Genomic DNA, 24,507 nt, shown 5'->3' with positions numbered 1-24,507 from the left:
AGGTGTATATATGGGAGTCACATAAAGGATATATGAATCTTAATTGTGGGGGAGGAGATGGGTAAAATAAGTAAAGGGGATTAAAGAGTATACTTAATGATGATGAGCACTGAGTTACTGGTTGGACCACTGCCTTCGGCTCAGGTCATGATCCCGGAGTGCCGGGATCGAGTCCCGCATCGGGCTCCCAGCTCCACAGGGAGTCTGTTTCTCTCTCTGACCTTCTCGTCGTTCATGCTCTCTCTCACTGTCTCTCGCAAATAAATAAAAAAAAAAAATATAAAAGTATTGAATCACTATATTATACACCTGAAACTAATAGCACTTGTATGTTAACTGTACTGGAATTCAAATTTTAGAAAAACTTAATAAAAAAGGAATGTAGGAATCTTAATTTTTCAGGCACAAAACTCTACTGGAAGACCCTTCTGCTTGTCTTCCATGTTCTGCAGTCAGGTGAGAAGAGCCTCAGGAAGAGGGACTCTTCAAACTGCAAACCATATGCCTCCATGGGAAAGGAAACATTTAGCTGCCTACCATGAAGAAGCTCTCAGTGGCCGATAGATGTCAGCTAGGGAAGTAAAGATGCCAATAGGGAGGAACCAAAACCATAGGCCATTAAGAAAAGGACATTTGTTCTTCCCTCTTCTTAACCCAAGACCAGAGGAGTTAGGCCTTGAAAAGGGGAGGGGAAGAAGTATTCCAGAATCAGACTCTTTACTATTTATACACACACACACACAGAGACACACACACATACATATTCACCTGGATATCACCTAATTATCCTTCAGGACTGAGCTCAGCTCTCTTACCACTGTCTAGGAAACTACCTTTCTTGACCCCAGCCCACCTACTGGCACCCTCACAGCTTCATCCTTAAACTCCATGACAGATGTCCTTCTCCAGTTCTCTCATAGGCCACCTCTGGTATAACATTCAGCAGCACATACCACACTAAATTCTGTCCTTTTCTCTTACCTCCATCTCCCATTAGACCATAAACTCTTTGTGAGCAGAGGCTATATCTTCATATTTATAATCTCAAGTACCTAATAAAGTGCCTGGAATTTAGTAGATGCTTAAATATTTATTGAATGAATGAATAATGACTGTTCAAGCAAGTGTAGCTTAGGACATTTTTTATCCTGAAGGTTTATCATCATCTACATAAGCATCATGGCAACCTCCCTGCAATACGTTCCAGGGTCCTTTCTCTTTTTATTCTCTCTGTAAGTAATCTTATCCATCATTCCTGTGGCTTCAATTGTGACATTTATGACTCTGAATGTGTATGAATTCCAAATCTATATTACTATTTTTCATCTGAACTCCAAATGGGCATTTTCAACTGTACTCAACATTGTCACCTGGATTCTTATTCTAAAATCACTCATTACTTGGGGCCCTTGAGTGGCTCAATCAGTTAAGAATCTGCCTTCAGCTCAGGTCCTGTGATTGAGCCCCGCATCGGGCTCCCTGCTCAGCAGGAAGACTGCTTCTCCCTCTCCTACACCCCCTGCCTCTCTCGCTGTCTCTCTCTCTGTCAAATAAATAAATAAAATATTTAAAAATAAATAAATAAATAAAATCACTCATTACCTTCCTCTCAAGTTTTTCCTCCCTCCCCTCCTCTAGTTGACATCATCATGTGTCTGTCACTTCATGTTAGAGACCTTTATCCCTTTCCCTCTGGCACCATCCTTATCTAGCCAGGCACCATTTCTTGTTAGTTTTACCTTTTAAATCTTTCTAATTTTCTTCATCTCAGCCATTACTCAGTCAGTTCAGACCCTCGGTCTTTTACACGAACTATTCTAAAAGCTTCTTAGATAATCCTCCTAACTTGAAACAATCTTGTATTCCCTTTTCATCACAGGGACACACCCCTGTTTGAGTATATCAAATATCATTCTAGCATTGTGGATACAGTGGTGAGTAGACAGTCAAAATCCCTACTTCTGTGCTAGCTGAAGTAAAAACTAAGCTTTTTGGAATCACATACCAGGCACTTCCTGATATGAATCATATCTACCCTTAGCTCCTTCCATTCTTCTGCTCACATCCTATGCTGCTCACTTAAACATTTAAGCATTTTATTCTTTCTCAAAATATTTTGCCTTGGGACATGCTGTTCCCTCTGCCTGGAATTTTGATTTATAACCAGCCCATGCTATTACCTGATCAATGTCTGCTCATTCTTCAAGACACAACTCAAATGTCATGTCTTCAGTGCAGCTTTTCTCATAGTCAATCATTCTTCCATGTGTTCATGGCACTCTGGATCTGTCTCTATTATAGCATTGGTCATGCTGTACTATAATTGTGGATATGTACATATCTGTCTTAGCCTATTTGACAATGAGCTCTTCCAGAGAAGAGTTCATTATCCTTGTATCTGACCAGAATCTGGCACACTGTTATACAGTAGACCATAATACTTATATGTGGTATTGAATAAATAAACATAAGAGTAAAGCAAGTATATATTCTTTCCCTCTTAGTTCTAACTAAGAAACCAAAGATAAACATTCAGAAACAAGAAAGCATAAACACTGGGTCTCTTGATTCTTTACCTTGAAATTTCTGTCAATTTTTTCCTTAAGTGAATTTTAACAATTTAATGTTTTTAAATTTTTTAACAATTAAAAGGTTTATTTTAAGAAACAAAATCTTTGTTCCAAAACAACAAATTCTGGAACACTGAAAAAAAATTATATTAAATTTTTTAAAAAGGGTGCCTGGGTGGCTCAGTGGGTTAAGCATCTGCCTTCAGCTCTGGTCATGATCTCAGGGTCCTGGGATCGCACCCCACATTGGGCTCTCTGCTCAGCAGGGAGCCTGCTTCTCCCCCTCTCTCTCTGTCTGACTCTCTGCCTACTTGTGATCTCTCCCTCTGTCAAATAAAGAAATAAAATCTTTAAAAATAAAATAAAATTTTAAAAGAAAGAAAGAAACTCTTAACTACAGAGAACAAACTGATAGCTAGGGATAGGTGACATAGGTGATGGGAATTAAGAAGTGAATTTGTTGTGATGAGCACTAGGTGTTGTATGGAAGTGCTGAATCACTATATTATATACCTTGAGCTAATATTACACTATAAGTTAACTAACTGGAATTTAAATTAAAACTTTTAAAAAGTAAAATAAAAGGCCCTATTTTAACAACTGAATAAGTATATGTACATTTCTTTTTTGGGGATTTTTTAATTTAAATTCAATTAAATAACATATAATGTATTATTTGTTTCAGGGGTACAGGTCTGTGATTCATCAGTCTTATATAATACCCAGTGCTCATTACAACACATTTTTTTTGTATCATGCACCATAAAGCAGCAAATTGAAAATGGAAGACCAAAGGTGTCTTTTAAAACGATAAAGGCCAGTAGTATAGTGACTTATGTTCTGGCCTTATGTAACCCTTCTTTTGCCCTAGAAAGCTGGAAGGAGCAGGACATGGCATTTTTCTTCTCTGAGACTCATATTTATCATATGCAAATTGAGCAGAACAGACTCTGGCCTCTTCCAGTCTGATAATCAGCGGCACCATAATACGCCATAGAATTGCCAAAAACGCCACCAATGCATAAAAATGAATACAAAAGCTACAGACAAGAGGAACTCACAAAGGGGCATCCTCAACTAAGGCAAACATGACTACACAGAAGCAAGAAGACCAGGGTAAGATAATTTGAATTATGCCAAGGGATTCTAGCTGAAATGCCAACAAATACATGCAATTATTCTAAGTGTGCACAGGAGAAAAGAGACAAAACGAGATTGTTGAAGCTTTAAAATGTCTTAAGAAATGTGAATCTCACAGGGCTCAATCAAATGACACAGAAAGACAAAAGCATTTAATGACTTAGAGGCAAGGGTTTAAAAGGGCTTACTAATATCACGTCTCCCCATTCCTTCTCAATTTGACAAAAGAGAAAAATCACAAAATGTTCCAGTTACATATAGTCTCTAAGACTTGCTTAAAGTACTACACTTTTGTTTTTAAGCCAAAGTCTGGGCTCTTTTTTTCTTCACTAATGTCTGTGAAGGTGAGTGGGGATAAGAATATCACAGGTAGAGTACAACTTATCAAGTTAGATAGAATTACCAATCTCAAGAATTAGTTGCACATCTAAATATTTCTAGGCCAAATGTTCTAACCTGCAGAGGTCCATAATTTTGAGTTTCCCCTCTTCATCTCCCAAATGTCATGCTCTGTGCCCTTGACAGCTGCTGTGTTTTGCCACTCTGTTGGTTTCTAAGCTGCTCAGCATGTGACCGGCTGTGATATGAGAAGAGGGAGAACAGATAAAAGATGAGGAGAGCACTAGAGCAGAGCGAAACAGCTGCCAGAGGAAAGATGTGTCACTGCAAGGTATGTAAAAGCACACTAGAGATGGAAAACTTTTGGAAGGGACTTCTGTGCAAATGAAGATTAGAAACATGCGGAAGGTTAACAAAGGGGAATCAAGCACAAAACTGCAAATCCACTTTCACAAATTCTGTGCTCCGATTATCCTTTTAAAACGGTGCAAAAACAATGAGTACTGTCACGCTGAAAATAAACAAATAAATAAATAAAATACCAAAAAAAAAAAAAAACAAAACAGTAATTTCATTCCACTACAGTCAGAAAGGAATGATTACATAAAAGTGTCAAAACCATGTTTTTTTTAAAGACAGTCTACTGAATTTTAAAGGATTCTTTTTTTTTTCAGCTTTAGAGAAAAAAAACAAATTGTAATATACTTAAAGTATACAATTAATGATTTGATATACTTTTAAACACTGTGAAAGAATTCTACCATTGAGTTGACTAACACATTCATCACCTATTTTGTTTTGTCTTTTCATTTGTTTCGTTTTCTTTGTTTGGGTTTTTATTTTTGTTTGAGTTGTATGAGTTCTATATGTTTACATATTAACCCATTATTGGATAGTTTGTGAATATTCTCTCATTCTGTAGGTTGCCTTTTTATTCTGTGTATTGTTTCCTTTACAAAGCAGAAGATTTTTAGTTTGATGTAGTCCTACTTATCAATTTTGCTTTTATTGCCTTGCTTTTAGTGTCAAATCCAAAAAGCGATTTCCAAGATCAACGTCAAGCGGCTTACCTAATCCTTATGATTTCTTCTAGGAGTTTTATGGTCTCAGGTCTCATGTTCAGCCTTGGATCCATTTTGAGTTGATTGCTATGTATGGTGTAAGATTTTCATTCTTTTTTATGTGAATATCCACTTTTCCCAACATTTATTAAAGAGATTGTCCTTTCTTCATTGTATATTTTTTGGCACTTCATAAAAATTTAATTGATTTTATGCCCGAGTTTATTTATCCATCCTCTGATTGGTTCTATCAATCTATGTCTGTTTTATGCTAGTCCCAGACTGTTTTGATTATTCTAACTTTGTGATATAATTTGAAACCAAAAAGTGTGATACCTCCAACTTTGTTCATCTTTCTCAATATTGCCTGGCAGTCTTTTATGGTGCCATAGGAATTTTAGGACTGTTTTTAAATTTCTGTTGAAAATGCCATTGGAATTTGACAGGGATTACATTAAAACTACATCTTTTTACATTGTCTGTACATTTAAAAATTATTGTAACAATTGTTATTTTCAATACTTTTCTCTTTTAATCTTTATACCAGTGTTATAAATTATTTACCCACTATCATTACAATAGTAGAGAATTATGAATTTAGCTATGTTTACCTTTACCTATGAAGTTCATATTTTCATATATTTTCAATGTTCTTAATTAACATCCTTTCATTTAAGCTTGAGAAACTTTCCATAACATTTCTTGTAAGCTGGTCTACTTGTGATGAACTTCTTCAGATTTTGTTTATCTGGAAAACTCTTTATCTCCTTTTAATTCGGCCAGATGGAGTATTCTCAGTTGGTACTTTTTTCCCAGCACTTTGAATATATCATCCCACTCTTTTCTGGCCTGCAAAGTTTCTGCTGAAATACCCACTGATAGTCTTGTAAGGGATTTCTTTGTATGTAACAAGTTTTTCTCTTATTGCTTTTTAAATTTTCCTCCTTGTCTTTGACAGTTAATTATAATGTGTTTCAGTGTGGGTCTCCTTAGATTCATTGTACTTGATAATCTTTAGGTTCCTTGGATCTGGATATCTTTTTCTTTCCCCAGGTTATGAAAAATTTCAGCCATCATTCAGCTTTGACTAAGCTTTCTGTCCCTTTTTCTCTCTTTTTTCCCTTATGCAAATCCTATAATATATATATTTTTCTGTTTGGTGGGGTCTTCCCTTAAACCACTTAAGCTATTTTCACACTTTTCATTTTTTCTCCTCTGATCCATAAATTTCATGCCCTGTCTTCAAGTTAATTGATCTCTTCTTGCATGTGATCTAGTCTGATACTGAACACCTCTACTGAAATTTTTAGTGCAATTACTGTATCCTTCAGTTCCATGTTTTTTCTCTTGTAACTTTAAAATAGGTTATATTTCATATCTTTTGGTTGAAATTATCAGTTTGTTCATACACCGCTTTCTTAACCTGGATAAGCATCTTTAGGATCATTAAATTGAACTAATAGGTAAATCACTTATTTTGAATTCCTGAAGATCAATTTTTAGAGATTTATCTTGTTCTAGAGATTTATCTTTTCATATTTCCATGTTTCTTCATTTTCCTTAACTCTCTGTGTTGCTTTCTGCACATTAAAGAAGACTCTCTCTCAGTCTTGACAGAGTGATACAGTGGTCCCCTGTAGGAAACGAACATAGACAGCCCAGCTCTTGGTTGTCTCTTAAACCTCTGTGATTGTCTAAGCCACATCTTGGTTCTTACTGGTCCCCAGTAGGTGATGGTGTACAGACATACATTAATATCTCAAAGGATATATAAATGTAAACTAGGGTACTGATTAAAAACTAGACTTCCCAAGGCAATACCTGGAAAAGTAGGTAGTTAAGCTTACTGGGAGACAGTAACTGGAAGATGGGCATTTTTGCATGTACTGAGCCTGCGGCTATTTAACAAGGGTTTATAACAGGGGATATATACACATTGAAAAAGTGTTTCTTTGTTTGCTACAATCCTGTGGGACTCATGAATGCAAACCTAGTTGGCTATGAGAGCCAGGCAATCTGAAGGCCTTTTCCTTCAGTAGCAACTGCAAAACAACCACCACCACCACCACCACCACCAAACAAACAAATAAACACAACAACAAAAACAAAGCTAGGACACTAGACAGGTGTACAACCTCCTTTCAGAGAGATGCTGGTGCCCTGGTTTTCATTTCGTAATAAGGTAAAAGGAGGAGGTAGGGGAAATAGCCACCAGCTCCCCTGGGTTCAGTGGAGGACCACAGCTAGATGTAAGTTAATTAGAAGACAAACCCTCAGTCAGCTGCCTGTAAAGTCAAACCCCTTCCAGGGAAAGATAGAGATGGGCACTTTTGCCTGATCCTGCTGCACTGAGCCAATGTGGGGGTGGGGGGATAGAGGAGGTCTTAGAGAGGGGGAGTAGAAGAGGCAAGTGTTCATGTAACCATTAAGGACTACTTTGCTACTGTCCTATGGGTCTTGTGAATTTAAGCCCCATTGGCTTTCAGAACTATGGGTTTGTAGGGCTTGGCCCTCAGGTAGAAGCCTTAAATGTTGGAGCACTAGATGAGTAGCTCAAATCCTTCACTCCTCCAGCATAAGCTGACACTATTGAGGTTCCCCACCTATTGTAGGTCACTGTGCTGAGGGTAAGGTTTATGGCAATAGTGTGTATCAGTCTCCCATTCTGATGTGTATATTTTCTCTTTCACACAAGTGTAGGGGTCACTCAACTATTTCCTGAATTTCTCTCAAAGGGAATTGCTCCTTATATAGCTGTACAATTGGTGTGTCTTTGGAAGGAGGAAACTTCATGAGACTTCTATGTCACTATTTGTCCCTTACTAAAGGGAAAATTTAATGCCTTCAATAGAATATACAAAGTTTAATTAATAAAGTTAATCTAAGTCAAGAACTAAAATAGTTATAAGTAATGTGCTTTCATTGGTTAAAAGGGCTTTAAAACGTATTTGGTCCCTCTGCTTCCATTGGGTCTTTGTGTAGACAAAATTCTTAATCTTAAAAGGTAGCAATAGAGAATAAAATGAAAATAGTTAATTGAGATATCAATGAAGTTATTCATACTAATATTTTCAGAGCAAATAAGAATAGTGATCTTTTAGCATTATAAGCAAAAATTTAAAAGAAGAGGATGGATACTTTCAGAAAACAAACCTATATAACAGTCCAAACAAGCATTCTGTGTTTTTAAAATATGAAATATTGATTATTTTTAAGGTCTTCGAAGACCACTTTACCCAAAACAAATATCAACTTACTATATTTGAGATAATGTTTCAAACAATAGAAGATAGTACACATATTTTCAATCATTATATATATTTATCCTATTTACAATATATATATATTTACCATATATATAGTTTAAGTATATATAGTGGGTAAATATATATATATGTATTTGGTTATAAATTTGGTTATAAATATATATATATGTATTTGGTTAGAATATGGTTAGAATCTCATTTTCTAAGCACATCTAGTGTGTGGTATGCCTGAGTGAGCCACCAGGTCCATGGGGCCCCTGCAGGACCACCTTGTACTCTCTCTTAATTTCAGTCATTAGCCTAATATTTGATTCAGTTTATAGGAACCCTCATTCTATTCTTTCTCTGCTAGTTCTCAACTAGAAATTAGGATTTTACTGGAGTTCTCTCTCATTCACCTGGCATCCTGATGGCAGGATACTGCTCCTATGTCCATGGTGTTTGCCATGAATAAATCGTGAATAATTCTGCCAGACTTCACACCAGAAGTCACCCTGCCAAATCCTGCTGCACAGAGTCTCCCACTCAATCAGCTCCTTGGCTACACTGGCAGTTTGACAGATGTAGGTCTCTACTTGTTGTCTTGTATTCTTATAACCAACTCAGTTTCTGAGATTTATCCAATCTTTGTTCTATCCCCATCTTGACCACTGAAAACTTCCTCTTATCTAAGATTATCCCCAATGGGAGAGACATGCACTTTATTTAGAAATTAAATTTATGCTCTCCATGGCCCATGTGCCCCCTGCTATTTGTCTTTCTTCTGGATTCATTATGTCAACTCCTATCTTCTGGATTCATTATTTCAACTCTCTCCTCTGGAGAAAAGGGAGGTGGTTTATAAAAATTTCCACAAACATCCTTAGGTGAAGGTTGTGCGGAAAAGAAGCATTTGAATCCTGATCCAAATTTTCTTGAGACAACTAGACAGTAAATTAACTGGTACAATCTCAAGGAGCCACTCTAGCCATCCAAGGAAACACTCTAGCCTCACATAAGTGGTCCACAGGTACAGCAGCTGGACTAGCTCAGCCCAGTGAGGCAATTTATTCATACAGCTGGGCTTGGTCTGTGCAATTAACTTCTCTCTTAAAACTACTGGTTGGGGACGCCTGGGTGGCTCAGTGGGTTAAAGCCTCTGCCTTCGGCTCAGGTCATGATCCCGGGGTCCTGGGATCAAGCCCCACATTGGGCTCTCTGCTCTGCAGGGAGCCTGCTTCCTCCTCTCTCTCTGCCTAGTTGTGATTTCTCTCTGTCAAATAAATAAAATGTAAAAAAACAAACAAACAAAAAAAAAAAAAAACTACTGGTTGCTCCACTACCTCCTGATGTGAGATGCCAGGTCAACCTGTGTCCACACCTAACCTAACCACCAAGACTCACTTTCCCCACCACTTCAAGGTTCAGATGAAGCACTCATCATGGAACATGCAATCTGACCTTTCCAGTGGCTGCTCACAGGGGTTGGCTAACACAATCTATAAGGATAGAGTAGTAATGTCCTGGAGGAAATACATAAACCAACGAGAAACAGGAGATGACAAGGAGATTTAAGATAAATCCATTTCCCTTTCTCTCTTTCAACTCCAATGAACATTTCTCTTTTTTTTTTAATTTTTTTATTTTTTAAAGATTTTTTATTTATTTACTTTTTGAAGATTTTATTTATTTATTTATTCATTTATTTGATAGAGAGAGAGAGGCAGAGAGGCAGGCAGAGTGAGAGGGGGAAGCAGGCTCCCCGCTGAGCAGAGAGACTGATGTGGTACTCAACCCAGGACCCTGAGACCTGACCTGAGCTGAAGGCAAGAGGGTCAACCCACTGAGCCCCAGGCACCCCTTCAATGAACTTTTCTAGGAGTGATTCCAGATAACCTCTTTAGAAATGTCCTGTAACTAAACCACTGCCTATGTAATGTATAATGCCTTGAAAGCTTTTAGAATACTGTAGGGAAAGAGTTTCTTAAAATTGGCTTATCTGTATACCTGAGCTCTTAAGAATTTCTTACAGCTAAAATGCTAGGATTTATCTGCAGGGCTACAGAGAGATAATCCTGCTTTAAATAGTATGAAGCAAAAACAAACAAAACCAATTGATATTATACTTGATATTAAAATCTATTTTTCCCCATTTCTTTCCCTTTTCTCTTGCTGCCCATACTATGCTTTTATTTTTTTATAGTTTTTTTTAAAGATTTTATTTATTTATTTGACAGAGAGAGAGATCACAAGTAGGCAGAGAGGCAGGCAGAGGAGAGGAGGAAGCAGGCTCCCTGCGGAGTAGAGAGCCCGATGCGGGGCTTGATCCCAGGACCCTGAGATCATGACCTGAGCCGAAGGCAGCGGCTTAATCCACTGAGCCACCCAGGCGCCCCACTATGCTTTTATTTTAAGAGCTCCTGTTTCCTGGCTTTAGTCAAAAACAATTTGACTCTAAATATTGAATTTAGAAACCTTTTTTCTTGGACTAGAAGTCATATACTTTTTTTAAAAAATCTGTTTATTTGGGAAAATATATTGGAAACTATGCTGCTGAGCTTCCATTTTCTCTGATGTTTTGGTTCAGTATTCTTTTATCATAAAACATAAAACTTAGCAAAATGAACCAACATTTAAAATTTTCCTGATGTGTACATAAAGCCAATAAATTGTTTTGTTAATAACAAACAACATGAGATGTTATCAGCTCAGTAACACACTACCTTGTATTCACTCTCTTTCCTCCCTGTGCCACTTTCCTTCATGAGACTTCATGAACCTCCAGAGAAGAGAAGAGACATATATGCAGTCTGGGGAGATATTATTACTTTTAAGCTTATGACTAGAAAATCTCTCTGGTAGGGATGACAGTTCACTCTTAGCACTAACCACTCTGCCCCTCTTTACCATCTGCCTGTCTCTCCCTCTTTCTCTTTCTCTTCCTGTCTGCCTCACCTCCTACCTTGGTTCCATCTCCCTCTCTCTCTTTCTTTACACCCACTCTTTCTCTTACCCTCTTTGTCTCCCTTCTTCCTTCTTTCTCCTACCTTTCCCCCGTGTCTTGTTTCTCTTTCTCTACCAACTCAAGAAAAAAATCTTAATACAGTCAGGTAAGAGGTGACATGGGAAAACTTTACATTTTAATCAATGCATGTGAATCACTGGGGTAAATAGCTAAATAGAGAATAAGAGGAAATAAAAATATTTTCATTGACATCAATAAAGAAAATTTAAATTTAAATTCTGGGTAATCACCCAGTGCAATTAATTTCAATATTCCTATTAGTCTCAAAAGAGACTAATGTGGAGAGCAAACTTTAAGAAAATTTTTCCAAAAATTATTCTAAATTATGTGTGACATCTGTCCTAAATTTTGACATTTAATTTTAAGGCACAAAGTGTTCTTATAAAGAAGATAAGAAAATAGACTATGATCTTCTTAATAAATGTACTATATATTTTTTAATTCTAGATTATTCTTTTCCCAGAGATTTAAACTCCCCCTTATCTCTTAATTCAGTATTCATTATGAGTTTAGAAATTCCATTGATTAATACAAAGAGTGAACTGGGCTTCACGCTTATAAGTGGACTGCTTGGTAAATTTATTCCCTTGGGTTTAAAATAACCACGAAGTATAAAATTGTAGCAGCACTATCAATGGAACAGAAGAAGGCTGATAAATTAGGAATGGAAGAGAAGAATTAATTGGTATTGGACATGAAAGGGGAATTTTAGTTCATAAACACTTGTGCTGTAATCTCCTCTAAACTTTAATTAAACTCTCTCAAGGTTTATAATCTTAAAATACATTTATTTTAAATTTATCCACTTGCCAGAAAGATTTATTCAAGCTGTCAGTTTTCTACTTCAAAGCATTTCATTTTGAAGAGACTGATTCCAATCATCACCCCTCTGATGAGGTAAAGTCTTTTAAAGCTGACTCCAGAAACTTCTGCTACAAAAAAAGAGACTCCTCCACTACAGGTCTGAGTGTAAATTGATACAACCATTTGTATATTAAACATTGTTTGGGAAAGTTGAATGTGCACATGCTCTTTAATCCAATAATCCCACTCCTAAAAGGCACAGGAAAACTCTTAGGCATGTACAACTGGTGACATTAACAGGAAAGTTTGCAGCATCATTGCTCATGGTAACAAAAAAAATAGAAAACTCAAAATCCATGAAGAATAGAATAGATACATAAATTGGAATATATTTGGGGTGTTGGGATGGCTCAGTCGTTGAGCGTCTGCCTTCTGTTCAGGTCATGATCCCAGGGTCCTGGGATCGAGCCCCAAGTCAGGCTCCCTGCTCAGTGGGAAGCCTGCTTCTCCCTCTCCAATTCCCCCTGCTTGTGTTCCCTCTCTTGCTGTGTCCTCTCTGTCAAATGAATAAATAGGGGTCTTTTAAAAATCTATAAATTGGAATATATTCAAGTAAAGAATACTACGTGTGTGTGTGTATGTATATATATATATATGTGTGTGTATATATATATCAGTGAAAATAATGACAGTCATACATCAATATTTAAGCTTATTAAAAATTATTCAATTGAGTGAGAAAAGAGGCTAATGTTTATAAAATTCAAAGAGGCAACATAAATAAATCTACCTGGTAAAAGAGTAAAGAACCATAAAGCCATGATTAACAAAAAATTTGGGAGAGAGATATGCTCTAAAAAAGGAAGGAAAGGAAAATTATCAGAGAGAGGCATTGAGAGGACTTCTAAGGTACTGGGCAAATACCATTCTTAACCTGGTGGTAGATATATTTATTTTGTTATCAATACCAAATTCTGACTCTGTGTATTCACATACATTTGCATGTATATTCTGGAATAAAATATTTAATTAAAGTAAAAAGTATTGTTAACAAAACAATGATATAGGAATTTCTAGTTCACACCCCTCCCATAACCATCAAAAGATTTTACTTATTTATTTGAGAGAGAGAAACAGTGAGTGAGCAGGGGTCAGGGGCAGGAAAAGCGAAGGAGAGAATCTCCAGCATACTCTGCACTCAGCAAGGATACAAGAAAGGGCTTGATCTCACAACCCTGAGATCATGACCTGAGCTGAAATCAACAGTCAGACACTTAACCAACTGAGCCACCAAGGCATCCCCCAGAACCATCAATTTGAACAACTATCCATGAAGGAAAATACTTTCACAAGAGCTAGTTTCCAGGTGATGGATTACAGCACCTGGGTGAAGCACAGAAATAAGAAAAGATACATTGAGGAGGTAAGGAAAGATAGATTCATATTACCCCATCCCTTTTTCCCCAACCTTAGGCAGCCCAGGGCAGAGAGACTCTCTACTATTATGGTCCTAAATGACCCCTGAAAGGCTCCTATGAACCAGACACCCAGCCCACACCAGGAAATCCTATGACCTTAGGCCCCCAGAGGCTTCCACAAATTCAAGCTCCAGGCACATTCCAGAGTGGGTCAGATCCCACGGAGCCAAATGTACTTGTGCCTCCAGACTCCTAATTAGCCCTTGCAATTCCAGGCTCCAGGCATGTACTTGAGATTCACAGCTTCCAACTGGGCTCAGCTCCAGGCCAATTACCATAGACTCATAATTTCTGATCACCCCAATACCAGACCAGCCCCTATAGACCTAAACTCCAGATCATTTCCTGTGGATACAAGCCTCCAGCCTGCCCTAGCATGAAGGCAGCCCACATGGTCCAGCCTGAAGGCCCACTCTCACTTACTCAGGTTCCAGGCCCACCCAAGCACCAGACTGGCCCTTAGAGATTCAATATCCATGTGAGGCCCCAGGTTATAAGCCCATACCCATGACCCCAAGCTACAGGCTTACCCTAGTCTCCATGGCCTCTGGTCCAGCTCCTCTAAAACCAGGCTCTCAGCTTCTCCCAGTACTATACTGGCCACTATAAACCCAGATGCCAAGCCCTTAACAGCAGTCCCCATCATTTGGCTGACACCTGTGGACAAGGATCCAGGTCCACCCATGCAGACCCAGGTCCCAGGTAGTTTACCACAGATTCAAGAGCCAGGCCCACTCTAATGAACCAAGGCTCTAGGTACATCCCTATGGACCCAGGCACCAGGATGATCCCCATGTACCAAGCACCAAGTCTGCTCACTTGCTAGCCCATGCACCAAACCTACCCATCCAAAAATTCCAGTAATAAGTCAACCCACAGACACTACCAAGAGGGCCTATCCAGGATCTCTGTGGGGGCTGACTAATGAGGGGTTTTGCCTAGGAAAGCCAGTTTTTAATGGCTAGAAGAGATACCTATTTCTTTAAATGTGTACACACTAACAATGTTGCAAGATCATGAATCACCAAGGAAACATGACACCACTGAAGGAAACTAATAAAATTCCAATGACTTACCCTAAAGAAATAAAGATCTATGAATTATCTAAGAAAGAATTAAGAACAATCCTTTTAAAGAAATTTAGTAAACTGAAAGAGAACAAGTAGATGACTTATTAAAATGAGGGAAACAATACATGAACAAAATGAGAAGCTTGACCAAAAAAAAAAACCTGTTAAAAATAAAAAACAAAAACAGAATTGAAGAAAGTAATGACTGAAGTGAACAATTCAATAGAGAGTTTCGATATCAGACTTGACTAAGCAAAGAAAGAGTGAACTTTAAGACAAGTCATTTGAAGTACCCAGTCAGAGAAACATAAAGGTAAAAGAATGAAAAAGTGTGAAGAATTCCTGTAAGAATTATGGAATAACATTAAGAGAAATAACCTATGTATTATCAGAGTCCAAGAAGAAGAAAGAAAGGGGCAGAAACAATCTTTAAAGAAATAATGAAAGAGAACTCCTCAAATTTGGAGAGATATCCAGATATCTGAGCTTATGAAGCTAATAGACCACCCCAAAATTTCAAAATAATCTTCTCTAATACATATTATGATAAAACTATCTAAAATCAAAGACAAAGAGAATTTTAAAAGAAAGAAAAAAAAATCTTCACATAAAAGGAAGACCCCTAAGGCTCTCAGATTTCTCAGCAGAAATCTTGCAGACCAGAAAACTAGCAATATTCAAAACGCTGAAGGAAAAATACTGCCAACCAAGAACATTCACCCAGCAAAACTGTCTTTCAGAAATGAAGGGAAAATTACTTTCTCAAACAAAAAAAGCTAAAGAAGTTCACCATTACTAGACCTGCCTTACAAGAAATGCTGAAAGGAGTTTCTAAAGCTAAAATAAAACACTCTAGTTAGTAAAATAAAAAAAATATGAAAATATAAAACAAATTAGTACAGTAATTATATAGTCAAAGTCAGAATACTCTAATAGTATAATAAGGTGGTGTGTTACTATCTTAACTTTAATATAAAGGTAAAAAGACAAAATGTGAAAATAACTATGGCTATAATAACTTGTTAATAAATATATAATATAAAAACAGGTGAATTATAATTATCAAAAATAAAATTATGGGGTGAGAAGTGAAAAGATATAGTTTTTGTACACAATTAAAGTTGATATAAGCTTAAAATAGGCTTTTTTTAGATGGAAGACTGTTCCATGCTCTTGGATTGGAAGAATAAACATTGTTAAAATGTCTATACTGCCTAGAGCAATCTATACTTTTAATGCCATTCCGATCAAAATTCCACCGATATTTTTCAAAGAGCTGGAGCAAATAATCCTAAAATTTGTATGGAGTCAGAAGAGACCCCGAATTGCTAAGGAAATGTTGAAAAACAAAAACAAAACTGGCGGCATCACGTTACCCGATTTCAAGCTTTACTACAAAGCTGTGATCACCAAGACAGCGTGGTACTGGCATAAAAACAGACACATAGACCAGTGGAACAGAGTGGAGAGCCCAGATATGGACCCTCAACTCTATGGTCAAATAATCTTCGACAAAACAGGAAAAAATATTCAATGGAAAAAAGACAGTCTCTTCAATAAATGGTGCTGGGAAAACTGGACAGCGATATGTAGAAGAATGAAACTCGACCACTCTCTTACACCGTTCACAAAGATAAACTCGAAATGGATAAAAGACCTCAACGTGAGACAGGAATCTATCAGAATCCTAGAGGAGAACATAGGCAGTAACCTCTTCGATATCAGCCACAGCAACTTCTTTCAAGATAAGTCTCCAAAGGCCAAGGAAACAAAAGCAAAAATGAACTTTTGGGACTTCATCAAGATCAAAAGCTTCTGCACAGCAAAGGAAACAGTCAACAAAACAAAGAGGCAACCCACGGAATGGGAGAAGATATTTGCAAATGACAGTACAGACAAAAGGTTGATATCCAGGATCTACAAAGAACTTCTCAAACTCAACACACACAAAACAGATAATCATATCAAAAAATGGGCAGAAGATATGAATAGACACTTCTCCAATGAAGACATACAAATGGCTATCAGACACATGAAAAAATGTTCATCATCACTAGCCATCAGGGAGATTCAAATTAAAACAACATTGAGATACCACCTAACACCAGTTAGAATGGCCAAAATTAGCAAGACAGGAAACAACGTGTGCTGGAGAGGATGTGGAGAAAGGGGAACCCTCTTACACTGTTGGTGGGAATGCAAGTTAGTGCAGCCACTTTGGAGAACAGTGTGGAGATTCCTGAAGAAATTAAAAATAGAGCTTCCCTATGACCCTGCAATTGCACTGCTGGGTATTTACCCCAAAGATACAGATGTAGTGAAAAGAAGGGCCATTTGTACCCCAATGTTTATTGCAGCAATGGCTACGGTCGCCAAACTGTGGAAAGAACCAAGATGCCCTTCAACGGATGAATGGATAAGGAAGATGTGGTCCATATACACAATGGAGTATTATGCCTCCATCAGAAAGGACGAATACCCAACTTTTGTAGCAACATGGACAGGACTGGAAGAAATTATGCTGAGCGAAATAAGTCAAGCAGAGAGAGTCAAGTATCATATGGTCTCACTTATTTGTGGAGCATAACAAATAACATGGAGGACATGGGGAGATGGAGAGGAGAGGGAGTTGAGGGAAACTGGAAGGGGAGATGAACCATGAGAGACTGTGGACTCTGAAAAACAACCAGAGGGTTATGAAGGGGCGGCGGGAGGGGGTGGGGTGTGGTGGGAGGTTGAGGAACCAGGTGGTGGGTAATAGGGAGGGCACGTACTGCATGGAGCACTGGGTGTGATGCCAGAACAATGAACACTGTTATGCTGTAAATAAGCAAATAAAAATAAATAAATTAATTTTAAAAAATAGGCTTTTTTTAAAGGATTTTATTTATTTATTTGAGAGAGAAAGAAAGGGAGAGAAAAAAAGCATGAGTAGGGTGAGGGGCAGGAGGAGAAGACTCCCCACTGAGCAGGGAGTCCAATGTGGGGCTCAATCCCACAACTCTGGGATCATGACCTGAACCAAAGATAGGATCATGACCTTAACCAACTGAGCCACCCAGATGCCCCTAAAATAGATTGTTTTATAAGTGTGTGTGTGTGTGTGTGTGTGTGTGTGTGTGTGTGTGTATTTGGTAAACACAGGTAAAAAAATATATATATATAAATATATATTTGTATATTATTTTATGTATGTATATATGTATAAAACACATATATATAAGATATGTATATGCACACACACACACACACACATAATGTTTTGTGTAAGCATCATGGTAAGCACAAAGTGAAAACCTAGAATAGGTACAAAAGATGAAGAGAAGGGAATCAGAGAATACCACTATGGAAAAATCAATTCACAAAGAAAGACACCAAAAGGGGAAGAAAGGTGCAAGGGAATTACAAAAGAAAAACCAAACACAATTAGTAAGATGGCTTTAGTAAGTCCTTATCTATCAATAATTACTTTAAATACAAATGGATTAAATACTGAAATTGAAAGACATACATAGAGTAGATTAATGGGTTACAAAACAAGATTCAACTACATGCTACCTACAAGACACTCATTTCAGCTTTAAGGACACAAAAAGTCTCAAAATAAAAAGGATAGTCCATGCAAATAGAAACAAAAAGAGAACTTTATATTAGACAAATTAGAGTTTAACCCAAAAACTGTTATAACAGAAAAAGAAGACCATTATACAATGGTGAAGGGGTCAATTAAGCGAAAGATATAATTGTAGAGCTATATGTACCCAATAACAGAGCACCTAAATATATTAAGCAAATGCTAACAGATTTAAAGAGAGATTAGATAAAAATCACATAATAACAGGGACTTCAATACTCCATTTTCAACAATGGGTTGATCAGACAGAAAATCAATAAGGACACAATGGACTTCAAATATACTTATTATGAAGTGAACCTAACAAACATATACAACATTCCATTCAACTACAACAGAATATACATTCTTCACAAATGCACATGAAACATTCTCCAGGATAGATCATGTGTTGGGGCACAAAACAAACCTTGCCAATGTAAAAAGGCAGAAATCATCTTTTCCAACCAAAATGGTATAAGATAGAAATCAAATGCACATGAAACATTCTCCAGGATAGATCATGTGTTGGGGCACAAAACAAACCTTGCCAATGTAAAAAGGCAGAAATCATCTTTTCCAACCAAAATGGTATAAGATAGAAATCAAAGCTGACAAATTCACAATTGAGTGGAAAGTAAACAATATGCTCCTGAATAAACAATGAATCTACTTGAGACAAATGAAATGGCACAGGTCACACTGTAAAAGCAGTTCTAAAAGCAAAGTTAGTAGTGATAAATGCCTACACTAAGAAATAAAACAGAACACAAGAACCTAACTTTGCACCTCAAGAAACTAGAAAAAGAAGAAACTGAGCCCAAAACTAGCATAAGGAAGGAAATATCAAAAATCAGAGAAGATATAAGCAAAAGAGAGACCAGAAAACCCATAGAGAAAGATCAATTAAACTAAGTGCTAATTTTTTGAAGATAACAAAATTAATGAACTTTTAGTTAGACTAAGTAAAACAGTTAAGTAATCAAGTAAAATCAGAAATGAAAGAAGAGATATTACAACTGACATCACAGAAATGCAAAGAATCATAAAAGACCACATAAACAATTATACACCACAAATTTGATAACCTAGAAGAAGTAGATGAGTTCCTAGAAATATACAACCTACCAAGACTGAATCATGAAGAAAAAAAATTGAACAGACAAATTATGAGTAAGGGTATTCAATTAGTAACCAAAACTTCCAACAAAGGAAAAGCACAAGACCAAATAGTTTCAAGGGCAAACTCTAGTAAACATTTAAATAATTAATACCAATCCTTCTCAAACTCTTCCAAAAAAAACTGAAGAAGAGGGAACACTCAAACTCATTTTATGAGGCCAGCATTCCCTATATAATACAGCCAGAAAGCAAACCATAGGGAAATATTCCTGATGAATATGGATATAAAATTCTCAATAAAAGACTGACAGGGGAAAGGAGGGAAAACTGAATGGGAAGAAATCAGAGAGGGAGACAAACCACGAGAGAATGTGCTCTGGGAAACAAACTAGAGTCACAAAAGGTGGGGTGGGGGATGGAATAATCAGGCAGTGGGTATTAAGGAGGGTGTGTGTTGGGATGAGCATGGGGTTTTGTACACAACTACTGAATCAGTGAACACTACAACAAAAACTTGTGATGTACTATATTCTGGCTAACTGAACACAATTTTTTTTTTAAAATGGGGGTTAAAAAAAATAAAAGACTTGAAACCAAATTCAGCATCACATTAAAAAGGATCATACACCATGACCAAGTTGGATTTATCCCTGATATGCAAAGATGGCATAACATATACAAATCAATCAATATGATATAGCACATTAATAGAATGAAGCATAACAATCATATGACAATAGATGCAGAAAACATCTGACAAAATTCAGCATCCTTTCATGACAAAAACTTTCAACAGATTGGGTACAGAAGGAATGTACACCAATATAATAAAGACAATATATGACAAACTCACAGCTAACATTATACTCAATGTTGAAAACTAAAAGCTTTCCCAAGGTCTGAAAAAAGAAAAGAAGACTCACTTACCACTTTTATTCAATATAGTAGGGAAAGTCTTAGCCATAAAACTAAGCAAGAAAAAGAAGTAAAAGTGATCTAAATCAGAAAGAAGTAAAATTCTCTGTTTGCAGAGAATGTGATCTTACATGTAGAAAATCCTAAACATTCCTCCAAAAAACTGTTAGAACTAATAAACAAATTCACTGAAATTGCAAATACAAAATCAATATAGAAAAATAAGTTGTTTCTGTAAAGTAACAATGAATTATCTAAAAAGAAATTAAAGAAAACAATCCCATTTACAATAGCATTAAATAATAAAATACCTAGAAATAAATTTAACAAAGGAGGTGAAAAAACTGTACACTGAAAATTATAAGACATTGATAAAAGAAATGGAAGAAAACACAAAAAAGTAGAAAGATATCTCGTTCATAAATCAGAAGAATTAATATGATTATTATTTCCATACTAGCCAAAGCCATCTATAAATTCAATGCAATACCTAACAAAATTCCAATGGCATTTTTCACAGAAATAGAAAAAACAATCCTAATGTTTGTATGAAACCACAGAAGACTTCAATTGCCAAAGCAATCCCAAGAAAGAACCAAACTAGAGGCACCACAACTCCTGATTTCAAACTTTATTACAAAGCTGTAGTAATCAAAACAGTATGGTACTGGCATAAAAATACATAAACCAATGGAACAAAATTGAGAGTCCAAAAATAAACCCATGCACATATGGTCAATTAATATTTGACAAAGGAGCCAAAAATACTCCATGAGGAAAGGATTGGCTCTTCAATAAACAGTGTTGGGAAAACTGTATACTCACATATAAAAGAATGAAACTGGAGCCCTACCTTGCACACACAAAAATTACACTCAAAACAAACTAAAGACTCAAATCTAAGATCCAAAATTATAAAACTACTAGAAGAAAAGTATGGGAAAAGCTGCTTGTTAATGATTGGTCCTGCCAAGGATTTTTTGGTTATGACAGCAAAAGCAAATAAAGCACAAAAAATCAAAAATAAACAAATGGGCCTACATCAAACTGAAAAGCTTCTACACAGTTAAAAAAAAAAATCAACAAAATAAAAGGACAACCTATGGGGGGCACCTGGGTGGCTCAGTGGGTTAAAGCCTCTGCCTTCGGCTCAGGTCATGATTACAGGGTCCTGGGATCAAGTCCCGCATTGGGCTCTCTGCTCAGCAGGGCATCTGTTTCCTTCTCTCTCTCTCTGCCTGCCTCTCTGCCTACTTGTAATCTCTCTCTCTCTGCCAAATAAATAAATAAAATCTTTAAAAAAAAAAAAAAGACAACCTATGGAATGGCAGAAAATACCTGCAAACTATCTGATAAGGAGTTAATACTCAAAATGCATAAGGAACTCATACAATTCAGTTAGGAAGGAACAAAAACAATTTAAAAAATGAGTAGGAGGGCCACCAGGGTGGCTCAGTCAGTTAAGCATTTGACTTTTTATCTCAGTTCAGACTTTGATCTTATTGGACTCCATGCTGGGCATAGAGCCTACCTAAAAAAAAAAAAAAAAAAAAAAAAAAACATGAGCAGAGGACTTAAATAGATAATTTTTTTTTCCTAATAAGACATATAAATGGCCAGCAAGTACATGAAAAGATGCTCAACATCATTAAGCGTCAAGGAGATGAAATCAAAATCACAAGATTTCGCCTCACACCTATTAAAATGACTACTATCAGAAAGTCAAGAAGTAACAAGTATTGATGAGAATATGGAAAAAAGGGAACCCTTGAACCCTTTGTCTGGCATAGAAATTGCCATTATGGCAAACAATGTGGAAGTTCCTCAAAAAGTTAAAAATAGAGACAACAATATTTACTATATTTATATAACATAATAAATACTGCTACAATGACAATCATGTTATAATATATTAATGTGTTAAAATAACACAATGCCACTTAAACTCACACAATGTTTTGTGTCAAATATATTCAATAAAAAAATGATAAATAGAGTTTCCATATGATTCAGCAATCCTACTTTTGGATATATATCCAAAAGAAATGAAAACCTACCTTAAAGAGAGATTCACATTCTCTTGTTCATTTCAGCATTATTCACAATAGCCAAGACATGGACATAACTGGACATAACCTAATTATCCATCAATGGATTAACGAATAAAGAAGCTGTGAAATATCTATAAATGGGACATTATTCAACCATAAAAAAGAAAGAAATTCTGCCTTTTCCAACTACATCAACAAACATTCAGGACATATACTAAGTGAAATAAGTAAGACAAAGATAAATACTATACAATATCACTTTTATGTAGAATCTAAAAACCTGGACTTAGAAATCAAGAGTAGAATGGTGGTTGGCAGGGATTGGTGGGTGGAGCAAAGGAGGACATGTTAGTCAATGGGTACAAATTTCCAGCTATAATATGAATAAGTTCCAGAGATCTAATGTGTGGCATGATGACTATAACTAACAATATTGTGTTATATACTTAAAAGTTGTTGAGAGTAGGTTTTAAATGTTATCTCCACCCAAAAAAATGAAAGGTAATATGTGAGGGAATGGTGTTACCTTACTGTGGTAGTCACTTTGCAATATACACATATTCAATATCATGTTGTACATCTTAAGTACACATGTTATATGACAATAATATTTAAATAAACCTGGTGGAAAAAACAAAATTAAAATTAAAAAACATTGGCCTAATCCTAAAGAGAACAATATTTCATATTAAAAGGGAATTTGATAGTATTATGATTGATCTGGATGCTTGTAATCCAAATAATCTATAAACCTTAGAATGCTGTCCATTCAGTTTTATATACTACAACAGTCATTCCACATTAATAGGAGTGAAAATGACAAAGACAGGTCTATGATGGGTGTATCATAAGATGGCCCTCATAATCCCTGACTCATGGTATTCCTGCCCTTGTGTAATACCATCCTCTTGAATGGAGACAGAAGTTGTGAATTTCTTTTTGCTGATAGAGTAGGCAAAGGTAATTTGAGGTGCATGATTATATTATATAAAATCATAACGTCTGTCTTCAAGGAGACTCCCTCTTATGAAGAAGCAACTGCCAATTATGAACTGCCTATAAAAAAAGGCATGGGACAAGAAGCTGAGGACAGCCTCTATTAATAACCAACAAGAAACTTGGGCCTTCAATCTAACAGCCCACAAGTAACTGAGTGTTGCCCACAACCACATGAATAAGGAAGCAGAATCTTCCCCAGTCAAAACTCACATGAGATCACATCTTCATCCTTCCTTTTTACTGCAGCTTTGTAGAACCCAGCTTAGACCATACCTGGACTTCTGACACACACAGCATTGAAGGATTGTTGGACTCATATTACTAAAAGGAGTAAAATGGTCATTTAAGAGCTGGCAGTGAGAAGGAGAGATCAACATTGAGATAATGCTGAGGTTGCGGAAAAAGTTACTGACAAAGCCTGGGGGTAACCAAGGGATGGATGGCAAGGCAGAATGAGCACAGTCACTGGAGTATGCCAGGGTATTTGAAGGCTCTTCTCTGAGAATACTGAAATAACCCATAAACTGTAACAATGGTAGGATAAGGAGAATGACAGGGGTCCAGGAGTTAACATCTTTAAGAAATGGGAAGATATAACCAGTAATCTATAGATAAGACTGTAAGAGATGATGGGATTATGGATATTATAAAAAGAGGAATAAGGAGCAATTAGTCTGGTGCCCAAATTTAAAGCTGAAGAAGTTCAAAAAAGAGGGAAAGAGAATGGAAGAATGGCCTAGAAGCAGAAATGATGATCAGGGAGGTTCCCTCCCCGACCTCCAGGCCCAATGATCTGAAGTGGGGTGGGAAAGAAGATAGCCAGCAGTGAAGAAGATTGTGGGAACACTAGAGATCTCAGAGAAGAGCTACATTTCTACAGCACAGAGCCCCCTTAAAACTAGACTCCAGATTATAAGAATTTCTTTTTGGTAAGGAGACTATCTTACTGTTTTGTCTATTATTGAAAAAGTTGAATCTTTAACTTAAAGCAGGAAATACCCAATTTAAAAAAGATGATTTCTATGCATTCATGAAATCTTTCTTCATGCATTCCTGAAAAGATTCTATGCATTCA

Source organism: Meles meles, chromosome 1, assembly GCF_922984935.1.
Source record: "Meles meles chromosome 1, mMelMel3.1 paternal haplotype, whole genome shotgun sequence".
NCBI lineage: Eukaryota > Metazoa > Chordata > Mammalia > Carnivora > Mustelidae > Meles > Meles meles.
This window is presented reverse-complemented; position numbering follows the sequence as displayed.